Below are 25,243 nucleotides of genomic sequence, written 5' to 3' on the forward strand. Positions count from 1 at the left end.
TACTATCAATAACAACCGTTATAATATGACCAAATTTATCTATAGCATCACGGTGCAGTTTAAATGTTACTCCCAATATTTATAGACACACAGATGCTGTAAATTCAATCATATCATAAAACCTCGAGGCTTTCAAGTACAACAACTTATTTATATGGTTATCGATATATATGATATAAATATATATAGTCTATGCTATATGTGCGTGCTAATTAAGAACAAATGTATAAAGCTGGGATTATATCAGAAATATTTTATAGATTTGCGAATCATATCCACCTCAAATAATCTTCTTACATTAATGACAAATTATTGACAATTTACAGACGTTTTCAGCTATGGCGTGAACTTCTAAAATACATGCTGATTGGCATTCGGTGTTCTAGAAAGATCGAGCTCTCTGCCTCGTGTACCACTAAATGATAATGTAGTCGGGTTTACTCAAAGTATGAATTTTGGTTTGTGAAGTTTCACCTGGAATTGTCATGGTTATGTATATGTAGATTTAAAAGTATAGTGATGTAGACTTTATATGGCGTTTTTATTTCGATATGGGAAATATTGCCCTTACTCTTTGTTTCAATCAATCTCATTTGATTCTACGGAAGTTTATCTAGAGTTTCTGTGGTTTATAAGAGCATGCAAGTGTAAGCATACATAAGCCAGTCGAACAAGTACCTCGCTGTAGAAGGTACCAATTAGTACCACAAGTCGGATGTCCAGATTCCAATAAGTATAATTAATATTGGCTGCCAGACAAATAAAATTATTTGGATTCCTTTAAAGATAAAATAAATCTATATCTTATTTTATTCTTTTTGCAGGAAGCCCATGGAAGATGTAAGATCGAATTGAACACCGATAAGGAACGACTATTTGTTAGTGAAGTGGTGTTACAGTATTTAAACAACGCCGAGTTCTTCACTTGTTATCGTCTGCTTTCTGTGTACAGACGAACCTTTATGGCAGCGGAACACCACACAGATTGGTGACGTCAGGAGTATCCAATTGCTCAATTTGATGATGTAACCAGAAACTGTGACAATTGATGATCCGGTGTCTATCATTCTAGAAAAAGTCAAATAACACAGCGATATAAATGTAGTCGCGCCGTCACGCTAACGATTTCTAAAACAAATTGAAAAACCAAATAAGGGAAAAAAGAGACCAATCTGGAATTTTGTGAGTAGTTAAGAGATTCCAGAAGATCGAAGGAAAAGCGTCATTGATTTTTAGATAATGTTTTAATGGACAGGTGTAGTTAATAACTTTGATAGAACCAGACAAAAACAACAAGAAACACATTAAACATCATGTTTTAACTCAGATGATCACAATAGGAGAACAATGCTGATAATGGAATGGTTAGTTATTCTTTTTGGAGGTACGTACCATATTATAGAATGAATTGCAGTTGCCAATTCCTTTGCAGATTTTTTAATATTATAATAATTATTATCATTATTATTATTGTTATTATTATTATTTATAACGTATTTATTTATTATTTATTTATTATTTTAAGAGACAGATACATTCATAATAATGGGGGAAAATTATAAACAAAAAATACAAAATGATTGAATTTTATGTCATGAACGATCTGCTTCGATTCTTAATGATAATCATTGTGGTCCTTTTGTGGCAGATCAGGTCATGTCATAACTGAGGACAGGTTCTCTGTAAAAATTATATTGATATGAAAATACATATTTTATATGATATTTTATATCAAATTTCAGGAGTAACACAGGTAGAAACACCTGTTCGCTATTTCGTCTTTCGGGGTGATCAAGTCACGAATCTTAGTTAGGCCCTTATAAATTAGGAATTTTATTAAACATTCATGTCTTGTTAAAATAAAGGCCTGTTTGTATAGAAATATAAAATGCTAAAGTCAGCACATAAAACCCTTTTAAATGTTTGGCCCTTTCATAGCTTCATATGGTCGACAGTTGGTGTGTGGGGCGACACGGCCACGCATTTTAGGCCGGTTTGTCTTTTAAACAGAAAAGGAAATGATTCACTGTCAATTCGAATTAAATGTTCTTTTTTGAAAAAAAAGGCCTTTAATGTCCTACTGTTCTGCTCCGGCTGGGTTAACGAAGATGGGTCATTTTTTAAAGTCAGAACGAAATTCTAATTAAATTTGGGGTACATGGGTCGTTAATAAAACGATTGTCAAATCACGGATAATTAGAAGCTTTTGTCAAAATCAGTTTCTTTAACATTATGGCGTCTGAGTGATCTATTTGTGTCCAATTCCGAAAAAAAAATTGCATGGTTGGAAAAGTTGATAATTGAAAGACATAAAAATGGATGAAATGGTAGATTAATTTCAGTATTGCTTCAATACAATCATCGATTCGAGTAGTGTAGAAAAGTAATGAAAGAAAAATATCGATATGTAAAGAAGTAAATGGAGGAGTAGACTTACTGTGAAGCATAAAAGGATTATACCTCTAACAGATTTCCTTAAATAAAAGGCCCGGAAGACCGAGTCATTCAGTTCAAACAAGTAACAAGCGCGAAACATCTTTAGTAGTCGTTGAGTTAACGTCAGGAACAAGAGTGGATTGTTTTGATATAAAAGAGATAGATTTGTGTATGTGGCGACTACAAGGATCCAATCTAACGGTACTATATTATCTTGACCTTCAGTATCAATATTTACACGTCATTATTCTTTATTCGTATAGACCGTGAAAGTAGTGCAACATTAGTTCCATGAAAAATTAACACCCGTGTACGTTCGAGTTAAAACTTTTATAAATGGCTATAATTACCAACTTTATTTTTATGGATTTTTGTCAGTGTTCATCTTATGCTATCGAGCACAAAATAACAGTTTTGCCAAAGTAAACCAACGGAATAATTTCAACAGTTTAGCTTATGTGAACATTAAATGCAATGAAGCAGTTTTATAAATGTCTGGGTTTGGGACCTTTATTGAGATTCCGCAATCTTTGTACATTAGCAGGAGCCACCAACTTGTCCGTCCTTCCATGTTTAGGTGGTACGCAGACCGAAGGCTTCCCACAAAAGTATAAAAAGTTTCAGATCTAGCTAGAAGAACCCAGAAGAAACGAAATAAAATGGGCTAATGAAGACGGGCATACACCGTACTTTCAAAGGTTCTTTCACGTGCACGCCAATATGTACACAGGACCCCGGAAACCCAGAAGAAGAACATCGGAAATATCGATAGAACGTAATAGCCTAGGTCATCCTTGTGTCAATGCCCACGTTAGACGATCTTCCATTTTTAAATAATGGCGAGCTAATCTGACTTATTCACATTTACACCGTGTCTGTTCCCATGGGGACACCGATTTAAGAGATAGTTCAAATAGAAAAAATACTATAGACCAAAGTTCAACTAATTACCTTCCAAAATGCATGTGTTTAAATTTACATTATTTTGTAACCGTAAACCACGTTCTACTGCAGATGAACAAGATAATGGCCATTTCTATTCATGTGTTGTCTTTAAGACTATTGATTTGTAAAATGGCAGGGAAACCTAATTATTATACACAAATAACTTACACAGTCTTTAATTTTTGAAATCAAGATCAAACACGTAATCTAAGACCAGAAAGTATACTTAAAGAAGGATACATCATGGTAATAAATGGGTACTGGCGATCAGAATGGCTGGAAAACACGAACCAATGCCATATATTTTCGCAGCACTGGCCAAGTACTGAAGATATACTAGCGGCAAGAGTATTGGTTTCCAATTGAATTCATTCGCCAATATGATATGATCAACACTGACAGACTTCATTTGAGAAAATAAGGTTATTTTTGTATTTATAAATCGAGCGAAGAAAATAACTAATATTATTGATGAATAACACAGACCGGTGCAATTGCAATTAAAGTGAAAGAAGGAGAGGGTGATATTGGTTGAGATATTGTATCGGAATATCGACACACATTGATATCATAAGGCGAAAACAGCTTGCTATTATAATATCAATGCTAAATCTAATTAAGCACTAGTAATTCAGGAAATAATCAGCGAAATAAGTTATTATTCATAATTGCATTTAAGGTGCATGCATAAAGAAAGTTATTAATAATTGTTCTCTGAAATATGAATGGTACATTGTTAATTCCATAGGGCATAATTCAATACTGAATTGTGTTATGCAATTACTCGCTCCAGTTGTGTATTACGAATTGTTTCATGTTGCTTTTGAAATGTCAGTTGCGATTATATCTTCAAATTCATGATTTTATGAAATTTAGAAATGAATTATTGATATATCAAGAAATCGGTAATAGTTTGTTTCGACGTCGATATAAATATATTTATTGATAGAAAGGTCATTTTGTATGGGAAACGGAACTCGTCGTAAAATGATTTCTAGAATTTATTATTTCTTTTCCCGACAGGGTTGTGCGGTTTCCTTGATTTACTAACCTCATAACAAGAAAAAGTGTTTTTGAATCATACCAGAATTGCTAGAAGGACGTGAGAAGAATTTTCTCAATCGCTCTAAACCATGTTTTACAGGCTGAAGAAAGGTTGACACGAACTGACTTTAATCACGATACTTTCCGATATCCTTCTTTACAATTTCATTTAGAAGACCAAGTGCTTCTTTAAAGAGAGGAAAAAAACGCGAATGATTCCCAATCAGTCATTTTGGTTGTTTTTAAGCGAACATGACAAGAAACTAATACCAGGTCTTGTTCGGGGGCTTTGTGTCTATTTGTGGCTATAGTTCTCACTGATTTCCAATTTTATTTATGATTCAATAGCGGATATAAGAAGAACTGTAAAAGGGTATCGAATCAGTCATAATGATTTCACAGGGTCGTAATCAATTTTGTCATTTTTGTTTCATAACATGTTTAAAGTCGGGCTTTACACTCGGCTTTGATCGTAATACAGTTAGTCTTAATCATATTCGCTTATTCAATCAACTTGGCACATTGCAGTCCAATATGTTGTATTAATCGAATGGTTGCTTTGAGGCAATCGCACAGATAGTGCGTCTTATTGAATGTGCACACATCCTTCAACTGGAGGCGACAGCGTCTTATACAAGAAATGATAGCATTTGAAGAAAAAGGAAATGCGGCGCCGATAAATACCGTGTAGCTTCCTAGTTAAGTTCTTCGTGGACTCTGATATTATCTTAGTTAATCTTTTAAAAGGCATTCTTCATTTTGGCATTCTGAATTTTATCTTGCATTTGTTTAATTGTACGTACAGAACGTATTTAACCGAATAGGCTTAGATCTCAGATATGTTGTCTAAATTTAAACCTTTTATACCCGCAACTGTAGTCATTGCCGATTTATCAAAGAATGATAAATATTTATTTTACGGTGTACAAAACATGCTGTCACTGAAGTAATCATATCAGATCTATAACCGTGGTATTTTGATTCCCAGGATGAGTGTCGAATCGGTGTGCCCTTGAATATCACCCCTTTCCAATCAACGCAACTGTAATACCCCTCTATTCCTCTGGCGCATGGGGGTTGGATGGCCGAATGGTTAGCACGTGCGCGATGTATCATAAGGCATGTCATTGAGTCAACTGTCGGGGTTTTGAATCCTCGGTTGTACGTGACAAGGAGTAGGGTTGCCTGTCCAACCTCGTGGGTTTTCTCCGGTTCCTCCGGTTTCTTACCACTGCTAAAGACCCCTACGCGCAAGCGAATTATTGAAATAAAATTAAACCATATGTTAGTCACGAAATGACCTACTCTGTGTCGAGTGGACGTTAAACCCCATTTCTCTCTCTCTCTCTCTCCCCTGGCGCATGTTTGGCTTCATTGGCCTGGTTGGTGCAGAAAAGTGAAACGTCTTGAGACTGGGCGCAAGTTCCTCTATTATTTTATGGTTATCAATACACGGTTAGGTCTAAATATTAGGGCCACCGGTAGATTTCTTAAAGGTCACAAGATGTAAACAGGGCTAGCACTAAGCCTAAGGTTCAACCAACACACCCCATGCCTAGGTTGGCAAACGTCCAGTTCTCTTACCCGCAGCCGCCTTCTTTCTATGAAATGCAAACTATTGTAATCTTTTGAGAACGAAAACACCGCTTCCAAATTAACGCGCTGTTTTGATAACAGAAGGCAGAGATAATTTCCATATTGATGGATTTAAAACAGTTTATATTATCATGAAACAAGTCTAGTCGTCTACACCAAATATATACCACTAATCTTTCAAATAGACATCTATCTATCTACGTCCAAGTCAGTTCAAATCAATGACGGATTGCAAATAGACTATATCGGAAATCACGGCCTCTCTAGTATCACCCAAATCTTAACTTCTAATCTTTCCTTCTGGCTAAAAGACCATTGCGTTGTAATTGCTAAAAGTCTCATTTTGAAATTGAGTGCATTAATGACGTTAAATATATGACTAACGACAGTGTTTATGAAGTGAATCACCCTGTATCTGTATTATGTATAATGATATTCTCCCTGCTTTAGTCAGTATTATTTATTTTATTCGGCCATTTGTAATAAGGAAGCCACGGGGGTTCAGTGAGTAAGACGTTGGCCCGCTAACCTGGAAGTCCCGTGTTCGATCCCTGTGTTGACCGAGAAAGTGCATCGGGATTTCTCACCGCGGTTCCCCCATGTCAGTGTTGCAGCAGGTCGGACCTAGCTAGGGAAAACGTATATCCGTTCGGATGATACGAAAAACCGAGGTCCCGTGTACACATTGGCATGCCCGTAAAAGAAACCTTGGCAGTTGGCATTCGATATAAGAGTAGGCCGTTGTGTCGCTGTCCGGGCAAAATGTCCCTCGTAGCATTTCATATATAGTTATGTTTAGTTAATATTCTTATGATGAACTCTCGATAATAAAGACCCCCCCCCCCCCACACACACACACACACACCCAACCCGCATCATCACCAGCCTTAAAAAGATCAACATTAAAATAAACCCACTGGCATTGTTTCTGTTGGTATTTGGTGTTCTAGAAAGCGTGAGTTTGACAGTTAAACGCAAATGAAAAGCGTGTACTTGACTTCAAAATAAACCCACTGACACTGTTTCTGTTGGTATTTGGTGTTCTAGAAAGCGTGAGTTTGGCAGTTAAACGCAAATGAAAGCTTGGACTTGACTTCAGAAGCTACAGCTGGCCGCCAACCGCCAAACACCTATGTAAAGTATTGTCAGAATCAAATTATCGATGATATATGAAGAATCGACTTAGATGCAGTGTTATTTTGTAGAATTGTGTCATATAAAATAAATCCATGCGCCCAAGTGACCAAGATTGTATATTATTGGGTTACTATATTGTCCTCTTGGCATTCTATTACCAGATCTGTCAAGTTTTATTTAGCGCTGTTATCGCAATCTAATCATTTTTCCAGTTGTTTCCCGAAATGTACAGATTACTTGAAATCTTTAATACTTCCACAATCACAAAAATAGGTCTGGTTTTAGGGGAAATTACTATTCGAAACTTTAGAATATTAAATGACTTTCCAATTGACATTCGACAGATGTCAAATTATTGAAATGTTGAAGTCAAAGCATGATCAATTCGTTGCTGGTTAATCTGGTCAATATTATGATAGAACCATTCATCAAGTCGTATAATATATTGCCTAATCATGTTAGTAGATTTATGACTGCCCTTTTAGAAAACAAGACAAATACACATTACTTCTATCATAATACTGTCAAACTTCTCGATATTTCTTAACTTTGAATTTGACAAATAACATACATGGGCAACTTGGAGAAAATTGAAACTTCCTTCGGTGGTTTTTATAACATAGCTAATTCAATTATTTTAACTTTTCTCCTGTATCCATCTTCTCACCTCGTGCAGGGGTAAATAAAAGGTCAAACAATATCTCATAATTCACGGGAAGAGAAATATGAAATTTAGATACATGTATGTTTCTGTTATTGATTCCTTACATGATAAAAATAATTCCTCCAGACAATTACACACATACACATAATACTACTTTCCTTTCTAGATAGGTTAAGGTGCTTGTAATATTACTGTCATTTCTACGCAAAGGTTAAGGAGTTTCCAGAAATAGGAACTTGCCCCTTTCCTGTGTTCAAATCTTGGAGACGTATATAGAGAGGGGAAGCGGTCGTAATGCTGTAACCTAATGAATATACGTTATGTAATAATGATATGTGTCTACAGTTTAACGACTAAAGCGGTGGTGTCCTACCATTTTACATTCACGCACCCCATGGGACATTTTATAACTTTCCGAGGACCTCAACATCTGCATGTACTCTGTTCAGTCAGATGTCTCATAGGACTTAGTGTGCTTGTCGCTACTTATCTCTTAATTATTTTATAAAACGGATAATCTTAATAGCCATTCAGATACATAAAAACGCGGAACATTTTTAAAATGATCGCCATTTCTATTAATAGGGCTATGATATCAGTTGGGGTCTATCACTGAGTCAAGTAGGTCTCTCTCTCTCTCTCTCTCTCTCCATTTAGGTCTAAATATTAAGGCCATCTGCAGATTCGTCATGGTTACGAGATGTAAACAGGGATAGCCCTAACCCTAGCCCTAACCCACAATCTCGTCAACATTTCCGTGCCCTAACCCTATTTTCATCTCACAACCTTGACGAATTCTGCAGGTGGCCTTAACATTTACACCTGACCTGGAATACCCCCCCCCCTCACTCCTCAGCATTGTACATGTGACCATAGTCAAAATAACCATATATTATTAGTCTCAAAATTGTATTGTGTTAATGAGACGCTAAATTCCTTCCCTTTCTGTAATTGTATTAACATTTCTGTATTTTGTATAATGTATGAAACATACACTCTATTTTTTAAAGTATAGATCGATTTTACCAACAGAATTTCAAACGCGTCAATACTCCAAAACAATGACAGGGTTTAATTATATTACTCTTGGTGCGAGAATAGCTAATTTTATACATTTATAATGCATGTTTGGACTGTTATTGATTTACATGCTAGAAATAATACCCAACAATTACTGTTATACAGTCATAGATATCTACTCCATCCTAGGTTTCGAGGGATCACGTCGCTAAGTGGGTAACACGCTGGCTCGCTAGCCTGGAGGTCGGGTGTTCGATCCCTGCATTGACCGAGAAATTCATCCAGATTTTCCGGTGTGGTTTCCCCTTGCCAGTGATGTAGGACGGAGGGCCTGACAAGGACAGCTTTCTAGTCGTTCGGCGAAAAACCGAGGTCCCGTGTACATATTGGCGTGTACGTAAAAGATCCCTTGGCAGTTGGAATTCGATATAAGAGTAGGCCGTAATGCCACTGCCCGGGCAAAATTTCCCTCACAGCACACTGTATGGCGTATGCCCGTCTTCATTAGCCCAGTTTAGGAGCAGAACAGTAGAACGTTAAACCTGATTTCATTTCATTTCATTTCCTAGGTTTCCAGATATACCTTAACGAAAGGAGACCAACACATTTTTTTTTCTGTTGAAGACAATATGAAATTGAGATATGCACATGTGACACTATCCTGTGTCTTGGCAACAAATAAGGATATTAGAGGTGACATCATCGTCTATGACTTTCTTCGACTTTACGTTGTGGGATCAATTATTTCAATCACCCATTAACTGACTCTGGAACACCGTTTATGTTTTACTAAGTTTATATAATTAAACAAATACAACAAACTACAAAGTTAAATCCAGGAAAACTACAACATCTATTTTAAAAACTTCAGGCGTTATTAACATATCTACGGTCTGAGTTTAGCATCCTTTACAACGGGTTAAATACTACATTGTCTCTATCCCAGCCTCTCAGCCGAGAATGCCATGGTGTTCCCCTCTCGGGCCGCTCTATGATATCTGAGTAAATCAAACCAGCTCTCCCCTATATCTAAAATACAATGCGTCATCTATTAGGGCGGGACAATTACCATTTTTGGGTAAGTGTTTCGTATGGGCACCGTTTTACGTCAACACTATTCTAGTTAATTGTACTAATCCGTGCACGAGATGACTGGACTATAGTACCCTACTTCCAGCAATGGATACTGACATAACTGTCGGTGAGTTAGTCTAAGATAGTAGTAGAATAATGCTAGCTACTTCAATAAGGTCACTGTTTCTAACGCTACATAATTTCAGATCCTGTTAAGAATTGTTCTGTTTCTTGCGCTGTAAATTTTGGTGATCCGTTAAGTTCACACTCCTTTTATTTCCTCTTTAGAACCATATCTGCTTATATGTGCGTTAAGATAAAATACATTATTACTTCCCGTAACCGACCAGTGTACTGACTCAATTAGACCAATATTAATTACATTACCTTTAATTTATAACATTTATTTTAATATTAATTGGATACGGTTATAATTTAATCCTATTCATACCCTTATGCTTATGTAAAATTAAAAAATTTTCCTCGTTGTGAATACACCTGTATTAATCCTCAATTCTAGTTACTTTTAACTGAATAAACAATTAACAGTGGGACTTAATCTACCCCTTTAATAGAAATTAGCAGTATTAATTAGTACTTATCACCTACAGTAATGAATAAATTAAAAACTCATTACTTTTCTAACGTTCTTGATCCCTGCATTGGCCGAGAAAGTTCATCCAGATTTTCCGGCGTGGTTCTCCCTTGTCAGTGATGCAGGACGGTGGGGCTGACAAGGAAAGCTGTCTAGTCGTTCGGATGGGACGAAAAACCGAGGTCCCGTGTACACATTGGCGTGCACGTAAAAGATCCCTTGGCAGTTGGAATTCGATATAAAAGTAGGCCGTTGTGCCGCTGTCAGGGCAAAATTTCCCTCATAGCACACTGTATGGCGTATGCCCGTCTTCATTAGCCCAGGTTAGGAGCAGAAAAGTAGGACGTTAAACTCCATTTCATTTCATTTCATTTCATTTCTAACGTTCTTTACCCGTTAAAATTACCTGTTAACAGAACAGTTTCATCTCATTAACAAATCATCTGCAAGTAATTGCCCTACCCGTATCTGGTTATTGTTTAAGACATTCCACCTGCACTATAAACACCGCCATTTACCATTGTGTATATACACTAAAATTGGTATATATTTTTCAACGTGTAGAAATTATAGAGCACTATCGTCTCTTTTAGGCCTGCTGCATAAATCAACTTTTTGACAGGTACACGTCCCTTTATATAGATAACCAAGTAAACATCTTAAATGTTTTTGATTTCTGAATTTATTTATTCTCTAAAATCAACCAAAATGGCATCTTGAAATAAATGTGATCAATATTTATCTCAAGACCAAATTGATCGCTACTCATGGCTCTAATAGCCAATATAACACAACCATAAGTTATTATATTCCCTACTTTCAACACACATATGACAATTTATTAATAAGTTCCTGACGTTTTCGTTGTCATTAAGTATGGTTTTACATATACACTACGCATGGCATTTCCGCGAATTCAAAATTTATTCAACAGCTAACGGCACATTTTACCATGGTATGTTTTCCCACTTTTAACTCATACTTTGAACTTATTCTCCGTTATACATTTTGTTTTTACAAAGCAACACGAAAATCTGGAAACCGGCACATTGCTTATATTGCAGGACCCCGTGTTTCCTTTAAAATAAAACAACACGAAAATCTGAAAACCGGTACTTTGCTTATATTGCAGGACCCCGTGTTTCCTTTAAAACAAAATAACACGAAAATCTGGAAACCGGTACTTTGCTTATATTGCAGGACCCCATGTTTCCCTTAAAACAAAATAACACGAAAACCTGGAAACCGGTACTTTGCTTATATTGCAGGACCCCGTCTTTCCTATAAAACCTTCATTATAACCTTATTCCGACCCACCCGCTATCCCGCGAATTTAAAAAGGTAAATCATTTCTATATTAAACAGAAAACCTATCTTATAACTAAAATAAGCCTTATAGTATTACACATACTGGTGCTGGCAAAATCTAAAAGACTAATTTGAGACTAACATAAGGGTAATTTTATTTGTCGTTACGTGTGCAATGTTCAAGGGACTATCCCGGATTGAACAGAGTCTCAAAAATAAAAGTCTGAGTACGTATGATATTTAAGTGCCAAAATATAGAGGAATGGTGTATTTACCTTGTCTCAAAGTTTCAGCTCAAAATTTTAAGTCGTTTGGGCGTGAACGTCAAAACTGCTTATCCGGACACGTAACCCTTTTAAGATTTCGGGTCAATTTTTTTGTTTGGTGACCTGATAATTGATTCCCGTTCCTTTAGAGGTCTATACAATGAATGGCCCATGTGCTGCATTTGATAACGAAAGGTAAATTTCACCTACACATAATTTTTATAAAATTAAAGCCTGGGCTTATCCAGACACCGCATAATACAGCTTGGGACACCGGTCTCCATTTCCAGATGAAGACTGACAGGTTTAAATTGTTTGAAAATATATCAGATTTATTGAGCTAGTTGCTCGGCCCTACGGTAGAGGGTTTTAAGGGGTTTTAACACAAAATTAAGCAGTTTTATTCTCCAAAATATTATTGGGATTGGCCCTTTAAGAACAACGATGCTAGAGGCTGCTCTGTACACACGGGTGGATCCCATATTTCACTCTGTAAACGGCAAAGACACTGTCCTTTACTGGCTCACCAGTCATGTTGATACTAAAGGGAACGATCAAGCAGACTTAGCTGCCAAGTCTGCTTTAGATCTTCTCATTTTACAATTTCTTTTATCTTATACAGATTTTAAATCCTCCATTATTCATTTTATATACGAGCGCTGACTATGGTCTTGGGATCTTGCAGACACAAATAAACTTCATCACATCAAGTCTCTCTTGGGCGACTAACCAACTTCCTCTTGGTCCTGCAGAAGGGGTGGCGTTGTTTTGTGTGTGTCTCTCGCATTGGTCATACTTTCCTAACTCGTATTTTAATTTTTAAGCGATTTCCTCAAGGGGAATGTAAGCGCGTCCATGTTTCCTTAACAGTTAAGCACATTTTGAATGAGTGCAAGTATCTTATAAGATTAATTTATTACTGTTGTCCGTCATTACATCACATGTTTGCCCAACCGGGTTTATATAGCAAAGTGTTAAACTTTTTAAAAGAGACAGGTTTTTATTTTAAATTTTTTATTTGTAAATATATAACATTTTCAATCGTTTCTTTTGGATATTTGCATGATTTCTTTTTACACTTCAAAACTGTGATATTTGTATTAAATTTAGAAGTATAATGAGTATGTTTTGTGATGCCATTTAGCCTGTGTCATATATTTCACTATATGTTTGGCGCAATACAGCCCAGTTGGTGCTGACGTGCCATCAAACGACATTTCTTTCATTCATTCATACACTAAAGACTAAACACTATTCCTATGATTTGATTACAACGGTGTCATATTCGCCATTTGGGTTTAATTGTGTAGCGTCTCCCCAACCTCGTGGGTTTTGTTCGGGTCCTCCGGTTTCCTCCCACTGCTAAAGACCACTGCACGCAAGAGCGTTATTGAAATAAAATTGAACCATATGTTAGTCCCGAAATGACCTAGTTTGTGTCGAGTGGACGTTAAACTCTCTCTCTCTCTCTCTCTCTCTAGCTCTCTCTCTCTCTCTCGCTTCAGATTGTTCGGTACAATTTCGTTAATTTATATACTGATGATGTCAAAACTTAGTAACCGGCAATTTAGCCAAGAAAGGGTTTTTCGTAACGATTCTATACGTCGTAGAACATAATACTAACCCCAGACAATTACATACACATCTAGTGCTATCCTTTATAGAAAGGCTAAGCCCATTCCATTCTAATGGTTTCAAATATACACAAAAAGGATGGCACCGCTTAAATTTGGGTTTAGCAATTTGGTAGGGAAATTGGACTAACTTTTAATCAAGTCGCCATTTAGCTTCTCTAATCATTCCGTTTAATTGATTTTGCACATATGGTCCATTAAGTCTCAGAAATTGTCAATGGTTTTCCAGCTTAGAAACGACTGTTCTTTTCCAAGCAATTATAAGCTTTAATGTAATCGAATTCAATAGTCTCTCCGCTGAAGGGAAAATGAACTAGAGGATAATTACGCGAGTCCGTCTCCTATACAGCCAAACAAGTGGTGAACCGTCTTATATAGGCAGGCTAATATAAATCTCTGTCAAATTACTGTCATCGTGTATACATTGTCTTTCTGAATAACAGTGTGAATCCAAACACATAGTCGCTAAGATGGCAAACTAATTTATTGGCAAGAAATACGTCTATAACGGTAAATGGCGAAGATTAATTTCATTATTGCTTTGTAGGGTTGGCCTTTATGATATGATTATATGAGTTATAATAGTATTGGCCTTGTCGGTGTGTTGTACTAATAAATCGTAAGCCGTAGTCAGTATGGAGAAATATTAGGGGGATTAGAATGTCCTTGTCAATGTTAATAGCGAATAATTCTCCACACATGTTCGTAGTCATGCTCTTAAGTAGAATGTATGCTCTATAAGTCATCATAGTCACCATAAATTACATATTAATTAATAAAGACTCAATAAGCTAAGCTAGATGATTGACAAAGGACCGTGACACATCACATCCACGACCACGTTGGCAGTCTAATTCACCCCCCCCTCCTCTCTCTGAAAATCCATATTGCGATTTATCCGAAATACATGTTTATTTGCGAAGTATAGTCTTATATTTATTTGATGTATCATACTATACAAACATCGTGTCTATAAATATATTATGCCAATAATCTTAAAACTTACCGGGGAAAATATTGTAGCTACTTATAAGAGGAACTAAATACAAGAAATTGTTCGTCCAAGTAAACAAATGTCATAATTATTATGAAACGGAAAAAAGTCTACTTGACAAACTAGAAATTCCGTTTTGGCAATAGGTTTCAAAGATTTAGTTCCTCCTCTAAACTAGAGGAACTAAATGCAAGAAATTGTTCGTCCAAGTAAACAAATGTCATAATTATTATGAAACGGAAAAAAGTCTACTTGACAAACTAGCAATTCCGTCTTGGCAATAGGTTTCAAAGATTTAGTTCCTCCTCTACAGTCGAGATCCTAAATGAGACTATACGGTCTGATTATAATACACATCAATATTTCGTTTCGTTTTTTTTATACCAAATTTTGAACTGTAAAAAAACGAACCGAAATAGGGTCTGCTTTTTTTAAAATCAGAATGAAGACAATATGTTTATTGCTTAAAGTAATATAAAATCACAAGATATTTTAAGACAGGTTCATTTCCGGTTAATGATTACAGTGGCGTGCAAAGACTGGGCCAGTTCGCGAATAATACATGTCAATTCTATTTCAATAATTTGCAAAGGTTTGTTTTAGCAATGGCATCCGATCCAAAAGTGAAAATTCTTTTTTAAATAGTTTTCTTTGCAGTTTGTTTGAAATGGTTGTTTACAGTAAGTTTGAAAAAGTTGTTTACAATTTGTACTTCTTTAATTTATTGTGGATAAAGTATAAAGTTGGTGTCCATAATTTATTTTTCCTGCCCTTTAGAAAATGATAATGGTAAGTTTTATTGGTCGAATAAATAACATAGGCATAAATGACCGAAGGGACATATTATTAATAGAATGTCAAATACGGTAAATACAACGATTTTAATTTAAATTCTCTTGTGCTTTTAATGTTCTGAAGATAATTTTCACACTTCAAAGGTAAATATAGTAATCGGTTTATAAAAACCATCTGTACCACATGAAATGGGGAAATTGTATGTTGTTGTGTAAATAACATTCTGTTTATTTAAGTTTCAGATATGAATACAGCTATTTAAAATCTTGATAATGAACATCCAAACAACAAACGATAGAAATTATAAATTTATGTAATTGCCAGTTTCGCTATTAAAGATTATTAAAGGCCCATATGACATTTTGACAAATAACTTCATTTGGTATCCGAGAACCATTATTTACAATAGAATCAAATGGGGCCCTTTAATTTTAGTTTTACGAACGGCCTTATTTACCACAATGTTTATTATCCTTATACGAGAGTATATTTATAAAATTTGTTCGGTCAGATTTTACAGATTTAATTATTGACAGAGCCGAAAATTATGAGCTCAAGTTTATATCGAGTCACGTGCACATCGAGCCGCTATGTATTGAATCATCAATTTAAAGATTAAAAATTATTATCATTCGAAATCAATTTGTTTTCGACCATTAATAAATGAAATGTAATGAAATGGGGTTTAACGTCCTACTGTTCTGATCCAAACTGGGCTAATGAAGACGGGCATACGCCATACAGTGTGCCGTGAGGGACATTTTGCCAGGACAGCAGCGCTACGGCCTACTCATATTATCGAATTCCAACTGTCATGGTTTTATTTACGTGCAATGTGTACAGGGGACCCCGGTCCTGCATCACTGACAAAGAGAAACCACGCCTACTTTAAAAGATGCAGTTTTGAAATGCTTTGTTATTTATGTTATTTCGAAAATAACCCGATTGATTACTAACTATTGAACTTGAATAGGTTTACGCTGGTTTTATTTTTTAAAGGTTTTAGGCGATCTCCTTCATACTATTTAACAAGAGTAATAAAAGTACAATATCGTGTCTTTCATAATCCCCCTTTTCGTCTTTTTAGAATTGTTTGATTTGGAATAAACTCAGTTTGAACGTCTACAGGGACATTCAATTCCGTTCAAAAGTTGATTTAATTTCGTTATCTCGTTGTAGCGAATTCATGTAATTTGTAGACGATGTAATGCTTGCTTAACTAAGCATAATAAAAATAACTATTTCATGTCCAAGATTCCTGGTTTAACAAGATTAATACCAGTGTAAAGTTAATACAATAGATAAGACGAGGGTTTATGTAGCCAGCGATTCGATTTCCCATCAATGAACAGCCTAGAAACAGATGTGTAATGCCATAGTTTATTGATTCCAACCTTCTCTACGTTAACAAAACGTAATAGGGTCGACACAAAAAACTCAAATTATTGGTTGTAACACAGACGTCAGATAGTTACCATGTCTATTTATATCTTATTTAAGGCATTAAACGGATTTCAATTATCCCAACTCCTTCTTGTAAGTTTTATAACGGGGGATGATGAGAGACGGTCGCAAATCCAAATTCCATTTTTGTTCAAGATTCAGTGAACATGCATTATTCGTGTGAGGAAATCAGACGGTCTCGCATTGTAGGTTATGCCAAGACCGAAGCACAAAACCTTTAATGGCTTTTTAAACGAATCTGTCAATTCAAACGTCTGTTAGGTTTTTTTTTCGTTTTTTTTATATAATGAATACATTTTTTTGCTAAATATATTCGTTTCGTTTCGGTTATTTTATTGATGTAATTTTTATTACATTTCAGTGAATCTTCTGCAATTAGTGCGAAGCTTTTGTCTACAAAATTCGTCTTCCACTTGTTACGTGTCGTTTGCGGAATTACGGAAACACGTGACCAGTATCCAGGTAACGGATTTATTGGTGCCAGATAAAAATAACACGAATCACAAAGTGGTGTGTAGGTAGGTATATACAGCAGTAGTATACTCTTCAAAAAAAAAAGTAGGGGATATTCAGAAACAATACAAAACTGCGGAAATACACTGCTGTTTTTATTAGAGATTACCAGTGTATGTTAATAACGGGCCAATTGCCTACACATGAACATAAACAGTTCATATGGGCGTCTTATATGACGGCCCCATTTCATTCGCAAAGAGATACACTGTCAAAGGTGAAAATGGACGTTTTTGATTTTTGTCTTAATTATAATGAGTAATTGCTTCACCAATCCTCAGACATTCAGCAGTTCGTCGTGGCATGCTCCTAATCAACGGCCAATTCTTGCAGTGTTGTCGGTTGACGTTGACGTCGACCAACACGTCTCCCGATCAACTTAAACGTAACACACTAAAGCAAAGATACGCTAAACAGTAAATTTTGTGCAAGAATCGATAGGAAAGCAAACATGAATAGGATAGACCAGCAAGCGGGAATTTTCATCAACCCTTCCTTGAAGTGTCAAATTTGACAAAGAACCCCTCCCACGTGTATGGCGCTATTGCGTGTCGCACATGCAGCTCAGTGTTTCTGTTGGGGCGATAAGTTCTTCATCTGTGAACATACTCTTAAAGCATGTCAAGTGCCCATGGCTATTTATCATATCACAACCTGCATTTCCTTTGGCGTTCGTCACTTCCGATTCAGGAAACCTGTATTACTCAGCCATCGTAGCAATGATCTCTGTGTTAAAATTATATTTGTAACGTGTTTAACCAGCTCTATCACATATTTGATAATGACTGGCGCCAATATTGTCCTTTAATACAACAGATTGCTGTTCTGATTGATAGGCGATTATACTACTTTATAAGATATTTCCTTTCATGTTAAAACCTAATACATAAGCCGAGTTGATTAGGATTAAGTACAGGAACTTGGTGTGTGGTAACACATTTTGATCTGTCAGTCGTATCCTGGTGCCACCATTTCTGTTGTCAGCGTCGCTGATGATAAAATGTAGAAGTCAACCATATCAGAGACATTGATAAGTAGGGATTAATCTAACTACTAATCCAAAGTGCATACTATTATAAATCGAATTACAAACAGTGTCAAATAGCCCAATTGTAGCGAGAGAGAGAAAGAGAGGGAAACGGGGTTTAAAGTCCACTCGATACAAACTAGGTCATTTCGGGACTAATATATGGTTCAAATTTATTTCAATGATTCGCTTGCGCGTAGGGGTCTTTAGCAGTGGGTGGAGGCCGCAGGACCCGGAGAAAACACAAGAGGTTGGATAATCGACCCTACTACTTGTCACATACAACCGGGGAATCGAAACCACGCCAGTTGACTCAATGACACCCCACGCCTCCTCAATTGTAGCGAACAATACATAAAATTGAAAAAACATTCCATCAAGATATCGCCTGTCTTGCCTCATACACTTAAAAATATCTGAAAATGCAGGCATAAAATAGAAATGTCAGACAAAATAAAACATTTTCCACAGTCATATAAAATACTGATTCTTGTAAAGTGAAATGGGGTTTAACGTCCTCCCTTCCTGCACCGACTGGGCTAATGAAGACGGGCATACGCCATGCAGTGTGCGATGAGGGATTTTTTCCCAGACAGTGGCGCTGTGACCTACTCTTATTTTAAACTCTCAATGTGTACACGACCTCGATTTTTTTACCTATCTGAACGACTAGACATTGTTCCTTGTCAGTTCCTCCGTCCTGGTTACCGAGCCACCGCGACTCACAGGTAACTTACAAAAGTCGAAATTACATGCACCAGTTATCCGTTTCTCATTAACAATTCCACTGTCTGGGGTTCTTTTACGTGCAACGCTGTAATCGAACACAGGACCTCCAGACTAGTGATTCAACGTCTTACTCACCGAACCACCGTGGGTCCCCGCAGTGATAAAATTGTAAGAAGAATGTCTGAACTGAGAATTAAGATGTATGTTCTTGATGACATCCTTTATATTATTCTGTCTCAGTATAAAATCGAAAAACCTAGGCAGTGTAATCCTCTTAATATAGATATTTAATTAATATTTAGGCTTACGTTGGTCATTTGGTTATATATTGTGTTTGGTGAAAGTATGTTCATGTAACTTCCGGTGACCATGTTGAGGGATTAAATCTGTTGGGGTGCAGATATGTCTTAAATTCTTCAGTGTTCATCTGTCCGGGATCTTACCGAGATAATAACCAAAGACTGGAACTATCATTGAAACTATTTATTACCGGAAAACATTAAACAGCACGCCCATAAAATCTAGAAGGATCGATATTTATAAAAAAAATAGTATCTAAGGAATTAACAATATACACCAACGTTACTAATAACAATTAAAAAGGGAAGATTAGAATATAACAGACATTACAATAATAAATAAATCAGATAATAATTAAACTCATTAATGTGTCAGCTGTCAACTGTCTGTCATTAGATTATCAACTTAACGTCTAATTAATAATGAAGAATTAATAGAAACATAAGAATAATGTAGCTAATACGATGTTTTTGCCAGAAGAGTTAGACACACCTTGGACCATCGGCTTCTGATTTTTTTTTTTTTTTTTTTTTTTTTTCAATGCAAAAAAAAAATAATGATAATGGTCTAAATCCGAGGGACAAAATTTATCTATGCTTGGGTCGTGGGAAAGCTACCCATTCGCTAATATGGTTATAGACCCATAACCACTCAGAACCATTCCCATATAATAATACGATTCCCCATAATTCACTTTAATGCACAGCCCACTATAACAATACCGACAATTCGATTAGTCAAAAAAGATCACGTGTTCCGAACCTCAACTTAAAAGAAAATGTGTCAGATGTAGAACATCATGTAACAAATGGGAATTAACATATAAATTGAACCATGTTGATAGTAACCCTGCGTATTGCTGTCAGTTGCCCCCCCCCCCCCCCCCCCCCCGCTCTCAATACCTGTATCATACATTGCTTCAATACGAACATTATGTGTAGTATATTACTATGTTTACATTATATGTTTCAGATTGTATGAAGAATATAGATCTTGTAAATATACGGGTTTAACCGACTGTTACAACGAAAAACAAAACGAAATGAATATAATAGATGAGGTTTTTGATCCAATCTGCAGCAAAGAATTTCATGGTAAGACTTTTTAATTTAGATTTTTACTTATTATTGGGGGTCCAAAACAGCACGGGGACTCGCAATATGGCATAAAAAGAGCAGTTTCGCAACCGTTTTTGCGAAACCAAATACATTGCCTGACCTGGATAAACAATATCCATAAAGGAACCGGTGCATCAATATATAACTCAGGGGTCTTGAGTTTAAAAAATGAGTTTAAAATGAAAATGAAATGAAATGAAATGAGGTTTAACGTCCTACTGTTCTGCTCCTAAACTGGGCTAATGAAAACGGGAATACGCCATACAGTGTGCTATGAGGGAAATTTTGCCCGGACAGCGGCACTATGGCCTACTCTTACATCGAATTCCAACTGTCAAGTGATCTTTTACGTGCACGCCAATTTGAACACGGGACCTCGGTTTTTCTTCCCATCCGAACGACTAGACAGCCGCCCTTGTCAGGCCCTCCGTCCTGTATCACTGACAAGGGGAAACCACGCCTGAAAATCTGGATGTACTTTCTCGACCAATGCAGGGATCTCGAACACCCGACCTCCAGACTAGCGAGCCAGCGTCTTACCAACTTAGCCACCGTGGCCCCCTCGTTCATTAAGGCGCCTCATGCAGATGGCGGCGATAGCATAGAGTACCTTACGTCGCCGACTGATTTAATAAAAGAAATCATTGTGTTTTAAATATTGGATATCAGAAGCCCATATTTTCACGGCAAGATAACAACATCAATATTTATCTTTAAATCGTGGATACTATACTTTACGCCCTTTAAGGTAGTTAGCTAAGAAGATCTCACATTATTTAATCATTTAATCACTGTTCTTATCAAATATCAAACCATTTTTATATTAGATTTTGTAACAGAAAGTCATTGCATCCACCGATTAAGACGCCATTTTAAAGTTTGCCATCGTAAAAAACACTGGAAAGATAAGAAATCACCATCAATAAGAAGTTTACATTCATCTCACCATTTAGAAAATCGACACTGCAAGTAAGTATTTTTAGATTTGATCTGTTTCTTCATTTAAAGGAGATATCAGATGGTATATTTTACATAATATATACTTAACAAAAAAAAGATACGTAAGTTTATGTTGAAATCAGCTAATACCCATATTAAGGGCGCCGAGTAGTCTAATATAGTACACTAACTTCTCAGCGCCAATCTTATTTTAATAAGACTCTCCATACTTGTTTCATGTGAAATAAACCAGAGGACTCATAACAGTACCACCGTTTGTTGTGAGGTCGTACACAATGGTCAGGTGATCCGCAGTAAACAATTGTGGCTGCCTCCAGCAACAGTTTCACACTGGACGACATATCGCAATCAAGTCACGTGACCAGAAGGAATTCTCTCCCTCTACCATCTTTTAGGACTTGAACATCGCTGAATTTCTTTTTTTAATGGTCGAATATATAAATTGAGTAGTGCACTGAAGTAAATATTTACTTTTTACATTCGAATTGTTGTATTTTAAAACTTGTTGTGGACGTATTCAAAGAATTTACCCCAATTACAAAGTCTTGTTTGAAGTTAAATAATGAACACAAATTTTAAAATACTTAGAGGTTTTTTTTTAACGTTTTGGTGTTGAAATGTCGCTTGTAAACTTTCGATGTACGGTCGGGATTTCGAATTTCTACTGGAAACGCTTCCTTTACACGCATGGAAATGTACATACAGGACCTCGGTTTTTCTTCCCATCCGAACGACTACAGACTGTTCCTTGCCAGCCCCTCCACTGTGCACCACTGAAAATGGAGAACCACGCTTTAAAATTCCGGAGAACTTTATCTACCAACACCGGGATCGAACCCCACGTTTTACCCACTGTGCCATCATGACTCCCTATAAATGAACAAACCCAGTGAAATAAACCTTCGATGATATTAAAACTGGTGAATCAGCATAACTAATGGCAGTAAAAGATAAACATCAACGATTCTACATTTGGAATCAATAATTGCATGACATCATTCTTTTTATACTAAATCAATATGGAGAGTTAAGATGTAAACGGTTTGAGAATTTAAAAGTAGGCCCGTTGGGTTATGTTTCTGATATACAAAAAAAAATACATAAACATGTTTCTTTAATTCATTTTTAATTTAACTGGAGATATACTGCTTTTATTAATTAAATAGTTTTCTTGTTTTGTTGGGTGATTTCTTTTTTTGAATACTCATTTGTGTTATTCACAAACGTTTGTACAAACACATCCAATGCTTTCATTATTTTATATTTATTGGTTACTCATTCAAAATGTAAATCTAGTAGTTCAAATGTCATTAACGGTTAAATAAGTCGTTCTATATCCATCAAAATTAAAAGTAAACGGTAGAAAACAAGCAAACGCTTCCCTCAACTCTTAAAGCCTATCTGTACATGACCGTGGGTATTTTTATTGTTTGATGTCAGTGATAATCACAGTTCTCTAATTCTCTTTCAGCATAACCAAGGACTATATAATGTGTCTGTATAGTGTTACAGCTTTGGGCTGTTCAATAGACGTAGCTGAGAATTATTTCTCTATATTAAATCAAAGCCTTTCAACTGCCTTCAAATATCGGGGACAATTATGCATACTAAACCATCCATTAACAGCAGTTTCGACTACGTCAGCATCAAGATTGATGATGTCACACCCACTATTGACGACACCATCATCTGTGTATAGTAATTTAGGAAGTGGGACAACACCAATGACCGTTTCTAATAATATGTACAAAGTTTTGTATGCTTTTGTATTTTTGTGTTTATTACGTATTTATATAGAAAAATAAACTGTTTTGTGATTAGATTTAGACAGATAATGTGATTAAACTATTTTGGTAAAAAGAGTTGATGAACGTTCTTTTTTATAAATTTCACAAGGTTTTGTTAACACTGTCAGTTTGGTGTGTGAACCAGGGTGTCACAGCGAGGGACTAAGATTAGAAACACGTTTAGATTTATCCAGCTAAGTGTATATTTCAGGAGTAAATATGTAAATATGATATGTCTTAATTATCTATTGGACCACGTGAAAGACAGATTTCTCATTTATATATTCAGAATGATATAACTCATCAGGTGAAATTCTGTTTAACACCAATAAATGATCTCGGTCTTTTAATGCAGCGGAGTTTGCGCATTGGCTGCGGTGGAATATGTATCTAGTAGTGATGGTATATTGTTATGTTATTCAATGAATAGTAGCCCACCTAGTATGGAACCTTGTGAAACACCACGGTAAAATATATTGAATTCCATGTTTGAATACAATGGAAATCCGATGTCTCAAAATTGAGGTATAATTCAATAATATCAGTTATCATATTCATCATATCTTTAAAATGTCAGATCAAATCAAGAACTATTACGTTTTTCTTGTAGAATTTGTATGTCTACTGGATGATTTGATTACAAAAAGTTAATTAATTATTAATATAATAATACTAAATTTAACACCCCACTTTCATATGGAGAGAAAAAAAACGATAATTGTCAAAATTGGCAAAATTAACCAGGTCGAAGATAATTGAAGTGAAATCGCAAAAAGTAATTATTTATTTGTGAATAGTGAATGGACAGGGTGGAGCAATTTACCATGCTAGCTTCTCTTCCAATATAACTTATCAACTGTTCATTTTTTTACAATTTAAGCAACTGCCGTATTCCCGAAGCAATGGTGAAGAGCATTATCGGTTATTGTTTTCATTGGATTATTCAGTTCATTTGCCGATTTATAAAAGTAAACGGCACATCCACAGGTGTTTTGACTTCATATTTATATCACTAAAACGGACATGGCGGTGGTCTGGCTAGCTCGTACGTCTTTAGATCATAAGGTCTGTCACTGGGGGTGACATGGTTTCGATTCCACATTTATACAAGGGGTATGGTCCGTTGGGTATGCCAGGGTCCTCCAGTATCCTCCCACTGTATTACATATTTTTACACTATTTGCGTTCAAGGAGTGGCCATCTTGTTGGGGAGTTTTTACGAAATTCGAACTCAACAATCACCAGGGTGTAATGATGATATATTGAAAACATTTTTTTTAAATCGGATAAAAAATGTCACCTCTAGAGAGCCACAAGCTAAAATCACGATTTTTTAAAGCAATCAGCGGCCATCATCCAGCGCGATAAAGCGTGTGCATCGAAAAGAACCGAGATCTTTAGGATATAAACACATGTTTTAAGTTTCGTTAAAATCGGATAAAATTGTGAACTTTAGAGGGTCCACAACCTTGATATTACATACTTTAACCCTATTTGCGTACAGGGAGCGGCCATATTGTCTGGCAGTTTCGGTCCGATTTTCCCAAAATTTGAACTCGAATGGCATTGTGGTGTAGGTTTAGCGGTGATATATTCGAACGGTCTTTTCAACTGGAAAAAGATTGTGAACTCTAGAGGGCCCACAAGCTAAAAACACCATTTTTCGTACAAATCAGGGGTCTTAATCCAAGAAGATACGACCTTGTATGCGCGAATATCGAAAGGAATCGGGATCACTGGGTTTATAAACATACATTTTAAGTTTCATCAAAATGAGATAACAATCGGGACCTCTAGAGTGGCCAAAAGCTAAAAACGTGATTTTCCTACAATCAGG

General features: G+C 36.1%; 1 long non-coding RNA gene across 1 annotated transcript; it reads left to right on the plus strand.

Moving 5' to 3' along the window:
* Positions 1–351: 351 nt before the first annotated feature.
* On the plus strand, positions 352–23,662 carry LOC126823261 (uncharacterized). The gene is made up of 6 exons (XR_007681111.1): positions 352–446; positions 825–1,384; positions 17,334–17,490; positions 20,514–20,635; positions 21,487–21,628; positions 23,091–23,662. It is a non-coding gene; the product is annotated as an uncharacterized LOC126823261 (long non-coding RNA).
* Positions 23,663–25,243: the final 1,581 nt, after the last annotated feature.

This window comes from Patella vulgata, chromosome 6, assembly GCF_932274485.2.
Source record: "Patella vulgata chromosome 6, xgPatVulg1.2, whole genome shotgun sequence".
Lineage (NCBI taxonomy): Eukaryota > Metazoa > Mollusca > Gastropoda > Patellidae > Patella > Patella vulgata.